Below are 18,001 nucleotides of genomic sequence, written 5' to 3'. Positions count from 1 at the left end.
CCCAACTCTCTCCGTGGGTCCTTGAGTTGCATAAAATTTCTAGGATCGAGCCAACAATGCAACAAAAATATGATATGCAATGATGATCTATGTATAACATTCCAAATTGAAAATTTGGGATGTTACAAACCTACCCCCCTTAAGATGAATCTCGCCCTCGAGATTCGGGTTGGCTAGCAAATAGGTGAGGGTGGTCCTTGAGCAGATCTTCCTCTCGCTCCCAGGTGGCTTCCTCCTCGGTGTGGTGGCTCCACTGAACTTTGAAAAACTTGATAACCTTACTCCGGGTAACTCGACTGGCATAATCCAGAATTCTAACTGGTTTCTCTTCATAAGTCAAATCATCCTTCAACTGAATTGCTTCCAGTGGCACTGTATCTCTCAGTGGTATATCAGCCATCTCTGCGTGACACTTCTTCAACTGAGAAACATGGAACACATCGTGTACTCCTGACAATCCCTCAGGTAATTCCAACTTGTATGCTACTTCTCCCATGCGTTCCAAAACTTTGTATGGCCCCACAAAACGTGGCGCTAACTTCCCTTTAACTCCAAAACGCTTAACTCCTTGAAGTGGAGATACTCGAAGATAAACTCTGTCTCCGACTTTGTGTTCTGTCTCCTTGCGTTTCGAATCTGCATAACTCTTCTGTCTTGACTGAGCTACCTTGAGCCTGTCGCGGATCAATTTTACCTTCTGTTCAGACTCCTTGATCAAATCCATTCCAAACAACTGGCGGTCTCCCACCTCATCCCACAACAACGGGGTTCTGCACCTCCTTCCGTACAAGGCTTCGAAAGGGGCCATCTTCAAACTGGATTGATAACTGTTGTTGTAAGAAAACTCCGCGTATGGCAAGTTGTCATCCCAACTTGATCCATAATCCAAAACACAAGCTCTAAGCATATCCTCCAAAATCTGATTGACTCTCTCGGTCTGTCCATCTGTCTGTGGATGGAATGCTGTGCTAAACTCCAGCCTGGTTCCCAATGTTTCGTGCAACTGCTTCCAGAACTTTGAGGTGAATTGGGTTCCTCTATCTGATACGATACTCCTCGGAACTCCATGCAAACATACAATCCTTGTCATGTATATCTTAGCCAATTTGGCACCGCTGTAGGTAGTCTTTACTGGGATGAAATGAGCTACCTTTGTCAAACGATCGACTACAACCCAAATTGAGTCATAGCCTGAACGAGTCCTGGGCAATCCCGTGATGAAATCCATGCCTAGTTTATCCCACTTCCATTCGGGTATAGGCAATGGCTGCAACAATCCGGCTGGCTTCTGGTGTTCTGCTTTCACCCTCTGACATACATCACAAACTGCTACATACTCTGCAATATCCTTCTTCATTCCGGTCCACCAGAAAGTTTCCTTCAAATCCAAATACATCTTGGTATTTCCGGGGTGAATCGAATATGGTGAATCATGTGCCTCTTGCAGAATCAACTTCCTGATCTCCGGGTCATTGGGCACATAAACACGGTCCTCAAATCGTAGGGTATCGTACTCATCCTCACGAAATCCCTTAGCCTTCCCTTCGCTCATTTTCTCCTTTATAGAGGCAACTTCCTTATCTGTCTTTTGAGCCTCTCTAATTTTATCCATCAACATAGACTGAATCTCCATTGCTGCTACATAGCCTCTTGGAACTATTTCCAAACATAGATCATGAAGATCCTCGGCTAACTCCTTGGGTATTCCTCCCATCATTAGTGTATTGACGTGGCTCTTACGGCTCAACGCGTCTGCTACAACGTTAGCCTTCCCGGGGTGATAATGCAATCTCATATCATAATCCTTAATAAGCTCCAACCATCTCCTCTGCCTGAGATTTAACTCCTTCTGCGTGAAGATGTACTTCAAACTCTTGTGATCTGTGTACACCTCACAATGATTCCCAATGAGAAAATGTCTCCACGTTTTCAGTGCATGCACTACGGCTGCTAACTCCAAATCATGAGTAGCATAATTCAACTCATGAGGCTTAAGCTGTCGTGAAGCATACGAAACAACTCTTCCCTCCTGCATAAGCACTGCTCCAAGTCCTCGACGTGAAGCGTCGCAATACACTTCATAATCCTTAGTCTGATCTGGCAGAATTAATACTGGTGAGGTAACCAAACGTTTCTTCAATTCCTGGAAACTAGCCTCACACTCCTCAGTCCAAATGAACTTAGTATCCTTCTTCAACAACTCTGTCATAGGCTTCGCAATCTTCGAGAAATTTTCAATAAATCTCTGGTAGTATCCTGCGAGTCCAAGGAAACTCCGGATTTCTCCAACTGTTGTTGGTGCTTCCCAGTTTGTCACAGTGACAACTTTAGTGGGGTCTACTGCGATACCTTCTCCGGATATAACATGTCCGAGAAATCCAACTTCTTTCAACCAAAACTCACACTTGCTGAACTTGGCGTATAGCTGATGTTCTCTGAGCTTCTCGAGTACCATACGCAAGTGTTCCTTATGTTCCTCTTCATTCTTCGAGTAAACCAAAATATCATCAATGAACACCACGACGAACTTATCCAAAAACTCCATAAACACCTTGTTCATCATGTTCATAAAATAGGCTGGGGCGTTAGTCAGACCAAATGACATAATGGTATACTCATACAGCCCATACCTGGTGGTAAAGCCTTCTTCGGTATATCTTGCTCCCGAATCTTCAACTGATGGTATCCTGATCGCAAATCGATCTTGGAAAACACCTTAGCTCCTTGCAACCGATCAAACAGATCATTGATCATTGGTAGTGGGTACTTGTTCTTGATTGTTACTTCATTCAATCCGCGATAATCAACAACCATTCTTAACGATCCATCCTTCTTCTCCACCAGAAGTACTGGCGATCCCCAAGGCGAAGAACTTGGGCGAATAAAACCTTTGTCCAACAGCTCCTTAATCTGCTTCTTAATTTCCTCCAAATCTTGGGCTGGCATCCTGTACGGTCTCTTGGATATCGGCCCCGTGCCTGGCAGTAGTTCAATTAAGAACTCAATGTCTCTATCCGGTGGCATGCCTGGCAACTCTTCTGGAAATACATCGGGGAAATCCTTTACCACTGGTACTTCCTCCTGCACAACTCCTGATAAGGAATTTACATGTGCTCTCCTCGGCTCATGCCGTGATACATACTTGATTCTTATTCCTTCTGGTGTCGTAAGCAAAATTGTCTTGCTGGCGCAATCAATGTTTCCTCCATACATCGACAGCCAATCCATACCAAGAATTACATCCAAACCTTGGGATTCCAATATAATTAAATCCGTTGGGAAAACATGCCTTCCTATTCTTAATGGCACCTGAAAGCATCCTTGACTGACCATAAACTCAGCTCCCGGTGAACTTACTAGCATGGGTGTCTTAAGAGTCTTAGTGGGCAGGCTAAACTTATCCACAAATCCCCTTGATATGTATGAATGCGATGCACCAGTATCGAAAAGAACAACTGCAGTAAATGCCTTAACCAAAAACTTACCTATTACTGCGTCTGGCTGAGCTTCAACCTCCTCCACGGTAACGTGGTTCACTTGCCCCCTGTTGAAAGGGTTCGGCTTCTTTCCTGAGCTTCCATTGCCATTTCCATTTTGGGCTTCCGGGCAGTCATTTGCATAATGCCCCGTCTTACGGCACTTATAACAAGTGATATGACTCAGGTCTACCTTGGATGGTGTGGACGGGTTGGTGCGGCTTTGTCCATTGCTTCCTCCATTCCCGTTTCCATTCTTTGTGCCATTATGATTGTGCGAGCTGCCTCCTCCATGAGTATGCTGAAAGTGTCCTCCTGACTTTGGGGTAAAGCGTGGCTTCTGCTGAGCTCCAGAATTGTTCTTCCCCTGTGCATACTTTCTCTTACGATTGTCAATCTGCTGCTGCTTCCCTTCAATCATAAGAGCACGATCTACTAACTCCTGGTAGTTATTGAAAGTGGCTACCATCAACTGCATGCTCATCTCATCATTCAGTCCTTCTAGAAACTTCTCCTGCTTAGCTGCATCCGTAGCAACGTCATCTGGGGCATAACGTGCTAGCTTACTAAAATCATCCACATACTGGCCAACTGTCCGTCCTCCTTGGCGTAAGTTGCGAAACTCACGCTTCTTCATGGCCATAGCTCCTGCTGAAACATGGGCAGTACGAAAAGCTTGCTGAAACTGATTCCATGTGACAGTGTCTACAGGGTAAGTGGCTGTAAAATTCTCCCACCATGCTGCTGCGGGTCCGTCAAGCTGATGTGCGGCAAACTTCACCTTTTCTCCATCCGTGCATCCTGCAGTGGTCAACTCCCTCCCTATCTTACGGAGCCAATCATCTGCTACTATCGGCTCGGTGCTACTGGAAAACACCGGCGGATTCAACCTTAAGAAACGTGCCAGATGGTCAACAGGTGGTGGTGGTGGTGGGTTGTTGTTGTTGTTGCCTTGGTTCTGTACCAATGTTTGAATCAAGGTATTCTGCTGCTGAATCAACTGAGTGATCTCTGGCGGAAAAACAAACTCGGGGTCGCGTCTCGGAGGCATCTGAGGGTTTAAAGGGGAGAGTTAAGAATAGAATGAGGTCTAGTGAGATAACACTACCCATATGCACATGAGACAAAACACACAATATCATTCCAATCAATTCAAACAAGGGCATACAACGGTCTAACTATCGTTACAAAAGTGCTTGGACTAAAACTAATTAAATGGTGGAAAATTCTACTACTGTTATGGTGGTCAACTAGAAAAACTGCTCCGATGCAGATTCCATGATATCTGCTCCAGCTTCATCAACATAGTCATCATCGCTGTCGTCGGGATCCGAGTCGGTGTCGTCGATGATGATATAATTATCTGGGCAAGTAGGTTCATCCTCTTCTCCTCTGGGTGCTGATCCTCCCATGAATACTCCAATCTTCTCCTTAAGGTCGCCGTTCTGTCTTACTAGAGCGACGATTTCTTCCATATAGTCTTTACGTGTAGCCTTGAGTTCTTCTTCTAGCTCCTTGATCTTGGTCATAGCCTTCTGCAGATCCTCCATATCTGCGCACATCTGATTTTCCTGGCGTCGGATGTGTTGGTTTAACTCCTGAATATAAGCTGCGATTGATCTGTCCCTCCTGGTAGTGATCATCTCCCAATGCTCATCTCGGCGCCCACAAATCTGGTAGATAGTATTCTTGAGATCGTTGTAGTAAACTTCTCCAATTCGTCCCATGGCGATGTGAGCTGCCATGCTCTTTCCTAGGCTCCATGTTGGTGCATCAAAGGTAAATTCTATTGGTTCCGTGACTGGTGCAAATGTCCTTCCTGGAATGTAGACTTGAATCCTCCAGCGCTCCTCTTCGGGTAAAGTGGCGTTGAAAGTCCCAGTGAAGCTTGGTACTCCTATGTTCAGGTATCTAGTGGCTTCCTTCAAGTGACATCCAAAAGGTGAATTCTCATCTGGTTGTGCGAACTTGATCCTTGCATCCGCCATCCTAAAGAATAGAAAAGATGAGGAGTCAGAAAGGGAAGAAAGAGTAGTGATCTAAGGCTTAAGCTTAGTGGCCGTGTCCTACAGTCAGCGTGTGCTCTGATACCACCTTGTAGCGACCAGACCTCAAACAGTCTGATCTCTGTGCTCAGTGTCATCCCTGGATCAGTAATGCTGACACCACACAGTACTTGGAGGATTTATAACAGAGTAGCAATCACACACTTATTACATCGAATGTCTCAAAAGAGAACTTATTGAAATAAATATGGCTTAAGGCCATCTAAAATCGATAACAGCGGAAGACTTGGAAGATAAGCGAGTCCATCAACTCCAACGGCATCACTGAGTATAGAACCACGACCTAAAAGCACCTTACTCGTCGTCTGAAAAGTCTGCAACATGAAACGTTGCAGCCCGAAAACGGGTCAGCACATGGAATATGCTGGCAATGTAACACATAGAGGATAACAATGGATTAAGCTATACTACATGCATATTTGGCTGGTGGAAAAGCTCTATGGTTACAGTTTTGCATAAAGCCAATTTTTCCCTACTGCAAAGGAATAAATTTATTTAACTATCATGGTGGTTGTTAAACATTGAGAATGGTTGACAGCATTCTCAATCCCAATTAAAAGTACTCATTAAACCCAACAATATTAAATTAGAGTAACATGATGAGATTCACATGATATCCAGGTACTAGATACTCAAAACGTCCATAACCGGGGACACGGCTAACCATGATTAGTTTATACACTCTGCAGAGGTTTGCGCACTTTTCCCCACAAGACTCGATCGCCTCCGTTTGATTCCTCGCACTACATGATGTTTGAGAAACGGATGACCGAGACATAGTCTTTCGGAAGCACTAGCACCTTACATGTGGGTAGACCGGTAAACCTACTTTCCCCTACATCTGCTAGTCTACCCGTAAGAGTTCGCACGACTTAATCAACTATGCCAGAGCCCATAATGGCTTGTGGCTGCACACGTAAGTTTCTAGTTTGAATAATCTCATGATCCCTTTGAGCCTGGGTGGCGGTCCGAAGAAATACAGGCAAGTCCTGATAGAAACCAGGTGCCTCAATCCACCCAGATGTGTGTTTAAGTTGCCACCTTAAATAAACCATTAATTTAACAATCTCACATCTGTCATGGATACACTCACCCAATCCACGTCTACTAGCATAGCATGGCATAATAAGCAAACGTAGAAGTAACTCCCAGGGGTTTGAAAATAAAACAGGTAATAGGTACTACCTCATCTACTTCCCATCCCACAATTTAATTAGATCCTAATCATGCAATTGTTTGAGGAATGGTCTAATGCATAAAAACTGGGTATGAGAAAAGGTATGATCAAAGTGTTACTTGCCTTGCTGATGATCCGCGAAACCTAGAGACTCGAAGTAACAGGCGGCGCCCTCCGGGTGTTCTATCGCAGACAAACAAACAAACAAACATACACTAAGTACTCATCTAATGCACAAGTAAAACTCGAATAAAAGATCTAACCTGAAAAGTTCAACTTAAGAACTCTGGTTTGCAAAAAGAACCAAATCAAACAAAGCAACGAAAGTCCAACGGCGAAAGAAAACAGCTTCATTTTACTAATTTGGATCTAAGTCAAATTTTACAGAAGCAAAAACTTGTTTAAGTTAATTATTCGGAAAGAGGGTTTCTAGACGAAACTCCAGGCGCTTGAATCGCCTGATTCCGATAAACGAGTGAAAAGTTATACTAAAATGAAAATTGGATCAAGAATCGCGATCAGAAAAATCGCGGATTAAATCCGAGAAAAAGAAAAACGATGAACGGGCTGACGAACGAACGTTCGTTGACTAAACAGATCTGACAAGTACGTTCGCTAAAACGAACGAACGAGCGAACGCTCGCTAATTAAACTAAACCGAACATAAAACTGATCTAATAAAAAAAATAAAACCGAATATAAACCGACGGAAAACCGATCGGTTTTCTAAAAAAAACGACAAGGAAGTCGAGGCGGCGGCGAACCTCGACGAGCATGCGGGCGGCGGGGTCCAGCGACGGCGGTGGGGTCCGGCGGCGGCTCGGCGGGCGGGGCGGCGGCGCGGCTGGCGGCGGTGGCGGATCGGGGCTGGGGCGGTGGCTAGGGTTTGGGGCGGCTGGGCCTCCCCGGCTTATAAAGCCCCGCGGGCCGGGTCTCCTAGGCGGACACGGCCCGTAGGTCGGTTACGTGTTTTTTTAAATAATTCCACGCAGAAGAAAAGTAAAAGAAATACTAAACGGACTCCAAAAATCCTGAAATAAATTTTCCTCGGCTTCTAAATCAAGCCGGACAAGAAGAACATTTATTTGGTGCCTAAATGCAATTTTGAGAAATGCGCATTTTTCCAAAATCCAAATAAAAGGGCGAAAAACTCCAAAATAAATCTTATTTGATTTTTTTATTAAATCTTCATTATTTCTTTATTTTGGGAAAGTCATTTTATTCCCTCTCTGAATGTTTGGTAGTAGAAATAATTGAAGATAAAATAAATAAAATCAATGATCCTATTTTCAAAATTTGAGAAAAACTCAAATAAGAAAATAACGAAATCCCCAACTCTCTCCGTGGGTCCTTGAGTTGCATAATATTTCTAGGATCGAGCCAACAATAAAACAAAAATATGATATGCAATGATGATCTATGTATAACATTCCAAATTGAAAATTTGGGATGTTACATTCGGAGCTACGGCCTAGAAGATATGAACAAAATAAGTTAACCATGACATTGATGCAAAATGCATTCAAACATCAAGCAAACACACCCCAAACAAGTATTCAACATGACATGATGAAACTACATGCAATTATAAGCAAGTTGCATATAGACAATTCTCAAAACGGAGCAACAGCGCAACACATACACTCCAAACAAGATATAACAACAATCTGCCCAAAACAGCAAGTAGGCACTTTGCAAACATCAAAACAACATGCTACAGGAATCATATGAGCACAAACTTGACATGAACTTCATGTACCGACAACGTACTTCAAATATCATTAACGTTAAGGTTCATAGGCATCAAGATTAAACCAATATGATCAATGCAAAATGCAACTTTATAACACAGGAGCATATACATGAGCAGAGTTAATACGATGGCATGTTGAAGGCATGAAACAAAGATTCTACAGCAACTATTTCTAGCAACCAAGGGCATGGCATCAAAGTAAACATAACAAAGAGCAAATAACACCAAGACATCATATACATATGGCCCATGGATTAGTAGGAACCAACATGACAAGATTGAATGTTGAAACAGTTTCAGCAAGTGTAAAACAGCAATATTATGATAGCATGTTTGCAAGCCTTAAACAGAGGCATATGACATCCAAAATTAGCAATCATGGCACGTGAACGAACTACGCATAGCATAATACAATACAAGAATTGGAGCATCTCCAGAAGAGGCATAGAATAATTACTATCAAGCTCACAACATAGGATCATGAAGTTAACAGGAATCTGGAACATTATATAAGCATCTTCATGGCAATGAAAACATATGCTACAGGACATATATAGGGTGTCAAAAGGCATGGAACGGTATAGAATAACATAGATATCAAAACATGTAAAGTAAGCATCTCCAGAATATGCATGGATTAATTGGTAGCATCAAGCAAACATGGCAACATGATATAGCAGTTTCAGCATTGACAAAACATTAACAGCAAGTAGCCCACTGTACGATCTTGAAGTATGTCTAGAGGGGGGGTGATTAGACTACTTGACCAATTAAAAACTTAACCTTTTCCCAATTTTAGTCTTTGGTAGATTTTAGCTATTCTAGCACAAGTCAAGCAATCTTCACACAATTCAAGCAAGCATGCAAAGAGTATATGGGCAGCGGAAAGTAAAGCATGCAACTTGCAAGAATGTAAAGGGGAAGGGTTTGGAGAATTCAAACGCAATTGGAGACACGGATGTTTTTGTCGTGGTTCCGATAGGTGGTGCTATCGCACATCAACGTTGATGGAGACTTCAACCCACGAAGGGTAACGGCTGCGCGAGTCCACGGAGGGCTCCACCCAAGAAGGGTCCGCGAAGAAGCAACCTTGTCTATCCCACCATGGCTGTCGCCCACGAAAGACTTGCCTCACTAGCGGTAGATCTTCACGAAGTAGGCGATCTCCTTGCCCTTACAAACTCCTTGCTTCAACTCCACAATCTTGTCGGAGGCTCCCAAGTTACACCTTGCCAATCTAGGAGACACCACTCTCCAAGAAGTAACAGATGGTGCGTTGATGATGAACTCCTTGCTCTTGTGCTTCAAATGATAGTCTCCCCAATACTCAACTCTCTCTCACAGGATTTGGATTTGGTGGAAAGAAGATTTGAGTGGAAAGCAACTTGGGGAAGGCTAGAGATCAAGATTCATATGGTAGGAATGGAATATCTTGGCCTCAACACATGAGTAGGTGGTTCTCTCTCAGAAATGGTAAGTTGGAAGTGTAGGTTTGGTATGATGGCTCTCTCCACGAACAAAGAGGAGGTGGAGGGGGTATATATAGCCTCCACACAAAATCTAACTGTTACACACAATTTACCAATCTCGGTGGGACCGGATCAATAAACTCGGTCGGATCAATTTAGTAAACCTAGTGACTGTTAGGGTTGTCGGTGGGACCGACATGCAACTCGGTAGGACCGATATGGTTAGGGTTAGGGCATAACATAATCTCGGTGAGACGATTACACAAACTCGGTGAGACCGACTTTGGTAATAAGCTAACTAGAGAGTTGGTCAGGTAAACTCGGTGGGACCGATTCGCTCATTTCGGTGAGACCGAAATGTTACAAAAAGGAAACAGAGAGTTTACATTGGGGTTGAATTCCGTTGACGGTGGCGGAGACCAGTGACAGGAGGCGGCTGGCGATGAAGTCGACGATCCGGAGACCCAGGTGGCAGAGCGAGCTATGCGCGTGCGAAGGGGTTTGGAGAAAGTTTTCCAAAATTTTCCCATGAGTATATATAACCCGAACCTGTCGGTGTGACCGAGTGGAACAACTCGGTGGCACCGAGATGCATAACTGTTGACAGTTACAGCAACTCGGTGAGACCGAAAATTTCAAATCGGTTGCACCGAGATTGAAAACCTAGATCGACTGAGTGATCTCGGTATGACCGAAATGGAGGAATCGGTCAGACCAAAACGCACAAAGAAGTTTTGGAAGTTTAAGTCCATGACGAATCGGGGACTCCGAGTGCTCCTCACATAGAGTGGTTCAAATTTTGTGATGTAGCATGAATAGAGTTTGAGACAAGAAAAGCATAGATATCTAGAGAAGGTTCTTAGGCATTCTTATTCATCCACTTGTCAAAAGGAAAAAGAAACCAAACAATCAAAGCAACAAGTGGATGTCCTCGAATGAGTTAAGTATGCAACGACATGCTCACACAATAAAATGGCAAATGAAATATGTGGCAAAGCATGCACAACCAATTCTAGCATCCATCAAACAATTGGCGATGACTAGGTCATCTATATATGAGTATATTGACTTAGGAGTCAAATGAGAACATTTGATCATAGGTCATACTCATCGTTTAAGCTCAAGTGGGGTTACCACTTTTACATAATGCATTAATGTGTTCACACTATTAGAGTTGCTTTGACTCAATTCTTAGAGTTAAGCTCCCCCTAGATGTGAGATCCCCCTTTTGAGTGATGAACTGACCTTGGGTTTTTTCGATGATGACTTCATGTAGGTTTTGAAGATGTGGATGCTCAATGTTGATGAAGATCATTTGGAGCAATCCTTTGGAGTGAGATGCACTTTCAATACCTACACGGGTTAGTCAGACGAGGAACAAACAAGGATATCCATAGACATAGAGTGATGCACACACAAGATGATGTCCATGAAAGCATTAGGTTACCTTGTCCCTTGTCTTACCAACAAGAGGGTTTGTGACTCCTTGAACTAGTGCAAGATGTGGAAGTTGATTGCACTTGTCCTTGCCAAAATGAGATGAGTGAAGAATGTTGGCGGAGTCACCCTCAAGAACTCTCTAGTTCATCTTCTTCGGGATCCACATCATCTTGATGGCAATCCTTGGAGTTGTAGTCATACTTGATAAAGTAGAACTTGACGTAGTCTTGGGAACCCACTTGACCAAGGCCTTAGGAGCTTCTTCAAATGCATTAATCTCGTCTTGAAGCTTGTCCTTCCCTTTTTGCTTGTGGTCTTGTGGTGGAATATCATCTTAAGCTTGCGTTCCCTTGAAGGAAGTAGGATCATACTTCTCTTGTTGAGGAATAAACTTCGTCTTGGGATATTGATCTTCTTCCCACTCAACTCCATTGGCATTGGACTTTTGTTCAAAACCAACACCTTGGTTCTTCCAGTGCCTTCCTTGCTTGCGTACAATTTCCTCAAATTGCTTACTCCCGGCAAGGCTCTTGTAAACACCTTTCTCTATAATTCCCTTCAGTAAGCTATTTTCTTGCTCAAGTGTAACTTGGCTAAGAGAATCATTAGTGGAATCAAGAGAACTACTAGAAGCAACAATATTGGATTTAACATGATGATTGTTACTACTAGAGGAAGAATCCTTCTTGTTATTGTTAATGGACTTGACTTGAGGCATGTAAGTAGATAAGAGTAAACGCTTGGCAATGTAAGAAGAACTTTTCTTGCGAAGATCATCATTGATTGCCTTTAAGAACTCATGCTCTTGCTCAAGGTTGAGATTTTCAAAGCGTAACTTCTCATGAGCCCTTAAAAGTTCTCGATGATCTTCGAAGATAGCTTCATGAGCTCACTTAAGAGTGTTTAGTTCTTTAGTTATAAGCTCAATCTTCCCCTTATCATTGTCATTCGTTTTATCTTGATTAGGATGATTAATTGATGTTTCATCATAGTATTCATCACTAGAGTTGTCAACAAGTAAATCATCATCACCTAACAAGTCATCTTCATCACTATTGAAATCAACATATTCGGGGTGTGTTACCTTAGAGCCTTTAGCCATGAAGCATATTCCAAGTCCTTCATTTGGTGAATCAAATATGTCGTAGGAGTTGGTTGATACACGTGCTAGACCGGCAACACCTTCATCTTGAGTATGTTCGGAGTCGGAGTGATAGCTTCTCTCGGAGTGATAGCTTCTCTCGGAGTGATAGCTTCTCTCGGAATCGGATACCCATTCACCAACATGAGCTTGATGTCTTCGTTTTGTGTAGCTCCTTGATGACTTGTCCTTCCTTTCTGAATCCTTGCTGCTCCGGGATGTTCTTCGTTCATAACGATCATCTCTACTCCTTCTCTCTCTTGGCGGTGATTCTTCTCTTCTACTTCTTCTCTTGGGAGAATCTTCTTTTCTTTTGTAGGGTGTCGTACGAATAGTGTCCGGGTCTCCCACAATTGTAGCAATTGCGCTCTCGACTAGAAGATCTTTTGTCATTGTAGGACCTTGACTTAGAGCTTCTTTCTTTGCTTCCACTCTTGTAGAATTTGTTGAAGTTCTTCACCATTAAGCTCAATTCTTCATTGAAGGTTTGTTTCTCACTTGATGATGTAGGGGCTTCACACGAGGCTTTGTAAGCACCACTTGACTTGTTGTGAAGTTCCTATTTGTCCTTGAGTGACATCTCATGAGCAACAATTCTTCCAATGACTTTCGTTGGCTTGAGATTCTTGTAGTTTGGCATCATTTGGATCAATGTGCACACCGTATCATATTTTCCATCCAATGCTCTTAGGATCTTCTTGATGATGAATCTGTTGGTCATCTCTTCACTTCCTAAGCCCTCAATCTCATTTGTGATAAGAGCAAGCCTAGAGTACATTTCAGCGATACCTTCACCATCCTTCATTTTGAACTTGTCAAGTTGACTTTGGAGCACATCCAATTTGGATTCCTTGACGGAGTCGGTACCTTCATGCATATCAATCAAAGTATCCCAAATTTCCTTTGCATTCTCAAGACGCCTGATTTTGTTGAATTCTTCGGGGCACAATCCGTTGAAGAGGATATCACAAGCTTGATGGTTGTATTGCAGCATCTTCAACTCATTCGTGCTAGCTTCACGGTCTGGTTCTCTCCCATCAAAGAATTCACCTTGCAAGCCAATACACACAATAGCCCAAACGGCGGGGTTATGTCCTAGAATATGCATTTTCATCTTATGCTTCCAACTAGCAAAATTAGTACCATCAAAGTAAGGACCTCTACGGTGATAATTTCCCTCGCTAGACGCCATACTCTCCTAGGTTGTGAAGCCATGGCTATGACCACCAAAAGCTATGGAAATCAAAGCAAATGGAGGCCAAGGCTCTGATACCACTTGTAGGATCTTGACGCATGTCTAGAGGGGGGGCGATTAGACTACTTGACCAACTAAAAACTTAACCTTTTCCCAATTTTAGTCTTTGGCAGATTTTAGCTATTCTAGCACAAGTCAAGCAATCTTCACACAATTCAAGCAAGCATGCAAAGAGTATATGGGCAGCGGAAAGTAAAGCATGCAACTTGACAGAATGTAAAGGGGGAGGGTTTGGAGAATTCAAACGCAATTGGAGACACGGATGTTTTTGTCGTGGTTCCGATAGTGGTGCTATCGAACATCCACGTTGATGGAGACTTCAACCCACGAAGGGTAATGGCTGCGTGAGTCCATGTAGGGCTCCACCCAAGAAGGGTCCACGAAGAAGCAACCTTGTCTATCCCACCATGGCCGTCGCCCACGAAGGACTTGCCTCACTAGCGGTAGATCTTCACGAAGTAGGCGATCTCCTTGCCCTTACAAACTCCTTGGTTCAACTCCACAATCTTGTCGGACGCTCCCAAGTGACACCTTGCCAATCTAGGAGACACCACTCTCCAAGAAGTAACAAATGGTGCGTTGATGATGAACTCCTTGCTCTTGTGCTTCAAATGATAGTCTCCCCAACACTCAACTCTCTCTCACGGGATTTGGGTTTGGTGGAAAGAAGATTTGAGTGGAAAGCAACTTGGGGAAGGCTAGAAATCAAGATTCATATGGTAGAAATGGAATATCTTGGCCTCAACACATGAGTAGGTGGTTCTCTCTCAGAAATGGTAAGTTCGAAGTGTAGGTTTGTTCTGATGGCTCTCTCCATGAATGAAGAGGAGGTGGAGGGGGTATATATAGCCTCCACACAAAATCTAACCGTTGCACACATTTACCAACCTCGGTGGGATCGAATCAACAAACTCGGTCAGACCGATTTAGTAAACCTAGTGACCGTTAGGGTTTTTGGTGGGACCGACATGGAACTCGGTAGGACCGATATGGTTAGGATTAGGGCATAACGTAATCTCGGTGATACGATTACACAAACTCGGTGAGACCGACTTTGGTAATAAGCTAACTAGAGAGTTGGTCAGGTAAACTCGGTGGGACCGATTTGCTCATTTCGGTGAGACCAAAATGTTACAAAAAGGAAACAGAGAGTTTACATTGCAGTCTCGGTGCGACCGATCGCTCACTTCGGTTAGATCGAAACGTTACGAATGGAAACAGAGAGATTACAATCCCATCTCGGTGAGACCGAGATCCTATCGGTGAGACCGGTTTTCCTAGGGTTTGTGGCAGTGGCTATGACATCTAAACTCGGTGGCGCCAGATAGAAAGAATCGGTGGGGCCGAGTTTGACTTTTGGTTTGGGTCATATGTGGATATGAGAAAGTAGTTGAGGGTTTTTGGAGCATATCACTAAGCATTGTGGAGCAAGAAACTCATTAAGCAACACCTCATCCCTCCTTGATAGTATTGGCTTATCCTATAGACTCAATGTGATCTTGGATCACTAAAATATAAATGCAGAGTCTTGAGCTTTTGAGCTTGAGCCAATCCTTTTGTCCTTAGTATTGTGAGGGATCCACTTTCCTCATCCATGCCATGCCATTTATTGAGCTTTCCTGAAATATTTGTCTTGGAATAGTATTAGCCCAATGAGCTATATGTTGTTAGGAATTACCAAAACCACCTAGGGATAGTTGCACTTTCACCCACTTCACAAGCTTGATTCACTCACTAATGGGCATATAAAAATACATGGATTGCACCCCTGTAAAGATGGCATAACTATGCTCCTAAAACATGTAGACAACATGCCCAAAGGATGCACACACAAAATGCAACAAAAATGACAAATCAACAAGTTACAGCAGTTTTTAGTAGTTAATAGCAACATGCACTCTTACAACAGGGATTAAGATATCAAGATGCACCCTAATATGAATGCAAAGCACATCAACATTTAGAGCATGAACAGCAAAACATGTGCATATCAAGATCATCATCATAGCATCAACATTTTCAGAAAACCTAAGGGCGACGGGGAAGGCGGTTGCTAGGCCACCATTAGGGTTTGGTTTTCTTGAGCGGGGGGTGAGTGTTGATCTCCGGTTGTTTCCTGGACGGCGACAACATGGACCAGTGGGGCAGATCGGTGACGTGGTGTCTTGGCTCCTATGGCTACTGCCATGGCGGAGCGATCGGATAAAGGGAGAGCGACCCCGAGGAAGGAGGCTACCCCGGCAAAGAAGTCGGCGACGACGACAAGGATGGGAGGAATGAGCAGGGGATCGTTTGCATCCCCAGCAGATGGCAATGCCTTGGCAGAAGCTGCCAGCCTTTCAGAGAGCTTTGGCAGACTGGTGCTGACTGAGAAGGACAAGCAGGGTTTCATCTTCGCAGAACCGGCAGCGGAGCAGATTAGGGCCCCGAGGTGGTCGGCGGTGGGCAGGGTTTTCTCGCCACGGCCTTTCAATCAAACTGCGCTGGAACGATCAATGACACGGACCTGGGGTCTGCACAGGGAAGCAAAGTTCAAGGATATAGGCAATAACAACTTTGTGGTTAGATTTGGAAGTGAGGGGGATTGGATGCATGCCCTGAACAATGGACCATGGCAGTTCGATTTTCATGTGCTGGTACTGAAGGATTATGAAGGGGGTGTTCGTCCATTGGAGATGGTTTTTGATACAGTGGAGATGTGGGTGAGGGTCCCGAATCTACCTCTGGATAAACGAACGGAAGCCTTTGGCATGGCCCTTCGAGATTGGCTAGGAGAGGTGGTAAGAGTAGATGTGGAGAAGGATGGATTTGCCAGAAGGAAGTATCTACGTGTGCGGGCTAAGATATCTATCTTTGAACCCATTGTGCGAAAGTTCAGGCTCAGGACCTCACTGGAGGATCTTGAGGGGACATGGTTCAAGTTTACTTACGAAAAAATCCCTCACTTCTGTTTTGATTGTGGACGTTTAGTGCATGCCAATGGAATATGTGAGAAGCTTGTAGATGCTTCGAGTCAATGGGGTCTGTGGCTACGGGCCTCACCAGCGAGGTCCTCTTCATCGCAGAAAGAAAATCCACAAATGTCAATAAACAACTCGATGAGCAGAGACACGTCCAGAACTGATGATAGTGAAAATGTGATGGGTCGGCAAGGAGTTGAAAGAGATGCACATGTTAGGAGGAACTTACATAGAGATTTCAATGTGTCGGCTGATTCACACACTGGTGTGAGGCAGAAGGCGGATCTAAGTGAAGCCTCTAGCCCTAACAAGGGTGGAAGTAGGTTTGCTGGAGGGAAAAGTAGTGATCTGCAAGAAAAACTGGAACAAAACAAGGAGCAGGATCTGCACTATGAGTTAAAAAACCGGTTTGCAAGAACACAATGGGAGGATAAGCGCTACAATGGGTACACTAGAGAAAATGGTCTAAATGCAGATGGGCAGCAGTAGGGGGAGAAGCGTCATGCCCAATCGCAAAGTGAGAGTGAACGCCATACAAATACCAGCTGTGATGGTGAGCGCCATGCAGACTACCAGTTTGAGTATAGGAGACATGCAGGTGGTGGCTATGTGGATAGACAGAATGATCACAGAGGACGAGGGGACATGCATGGCTACGTCACATCGGGGTCGGCTGGTAGGGCAAAAGGGAGGTACGTGAGAAAACCAAGGGCTAGTGATGCTGAAAAAAGGACACCAAGACAGGCTTATCAAGAAAAGGAGTCAGGAAGGAAGAGAAGGCCAAAATAGTTGTGGGTGGCTACGGGTGACCCGGACAGGCAGATTCATCATGATACTTTCATTCGCGACACGAGGCAGCGGACGTCTACAGTGTTTGATCGTATTTCAGAACCAAATGACGCATCGGCGGACCCTGTGGACCAGGGCCACCGGGACCAATGAATTGCCTGGCCTGGAAATGTCAAGGTCTGGGGTTGGACTCGACAGTGGGCGAACTTCGAGACCTGATTAGGTCGTTCAACGCAGTGGTGGTTTTTCTGAGTGAGACCAAAAAAACGGCAAGAGCGATGGAAAAACTCAAGTGGAGTCTTGGATTCAGAAACGATGTGGCGGTGGACTGTGTGGGTAGAAGTGGAGGGTTAGCTCTATGGTGGAGAGATCATCTGCAGGTTATAGTGAGGCCGTGGAGCCAGTACTTTATTGATGTAGAGATTGTGCTTGACGACAAGACGTGTAGATTCACTTGTTTCTACGGCAAGCCACG

This window comes from Triticum aestivum, chromosome 1B (assembly GCF_018294505.1).
Source record: "Triticum aestivum cultivar Chinese Spring chromosome 1B, IWGSC CS RefSeq v2.1, whole genome shotgun sequence".
Lineage (NCBI taxonomy): Eukaryota > Viridiplantae > Streptophyta > Magnoliopsida > Poales > Poaceae > Triticum > Triticum aestivum.
Note: the sequence above shows the minus strand (reverse complement) of the source record.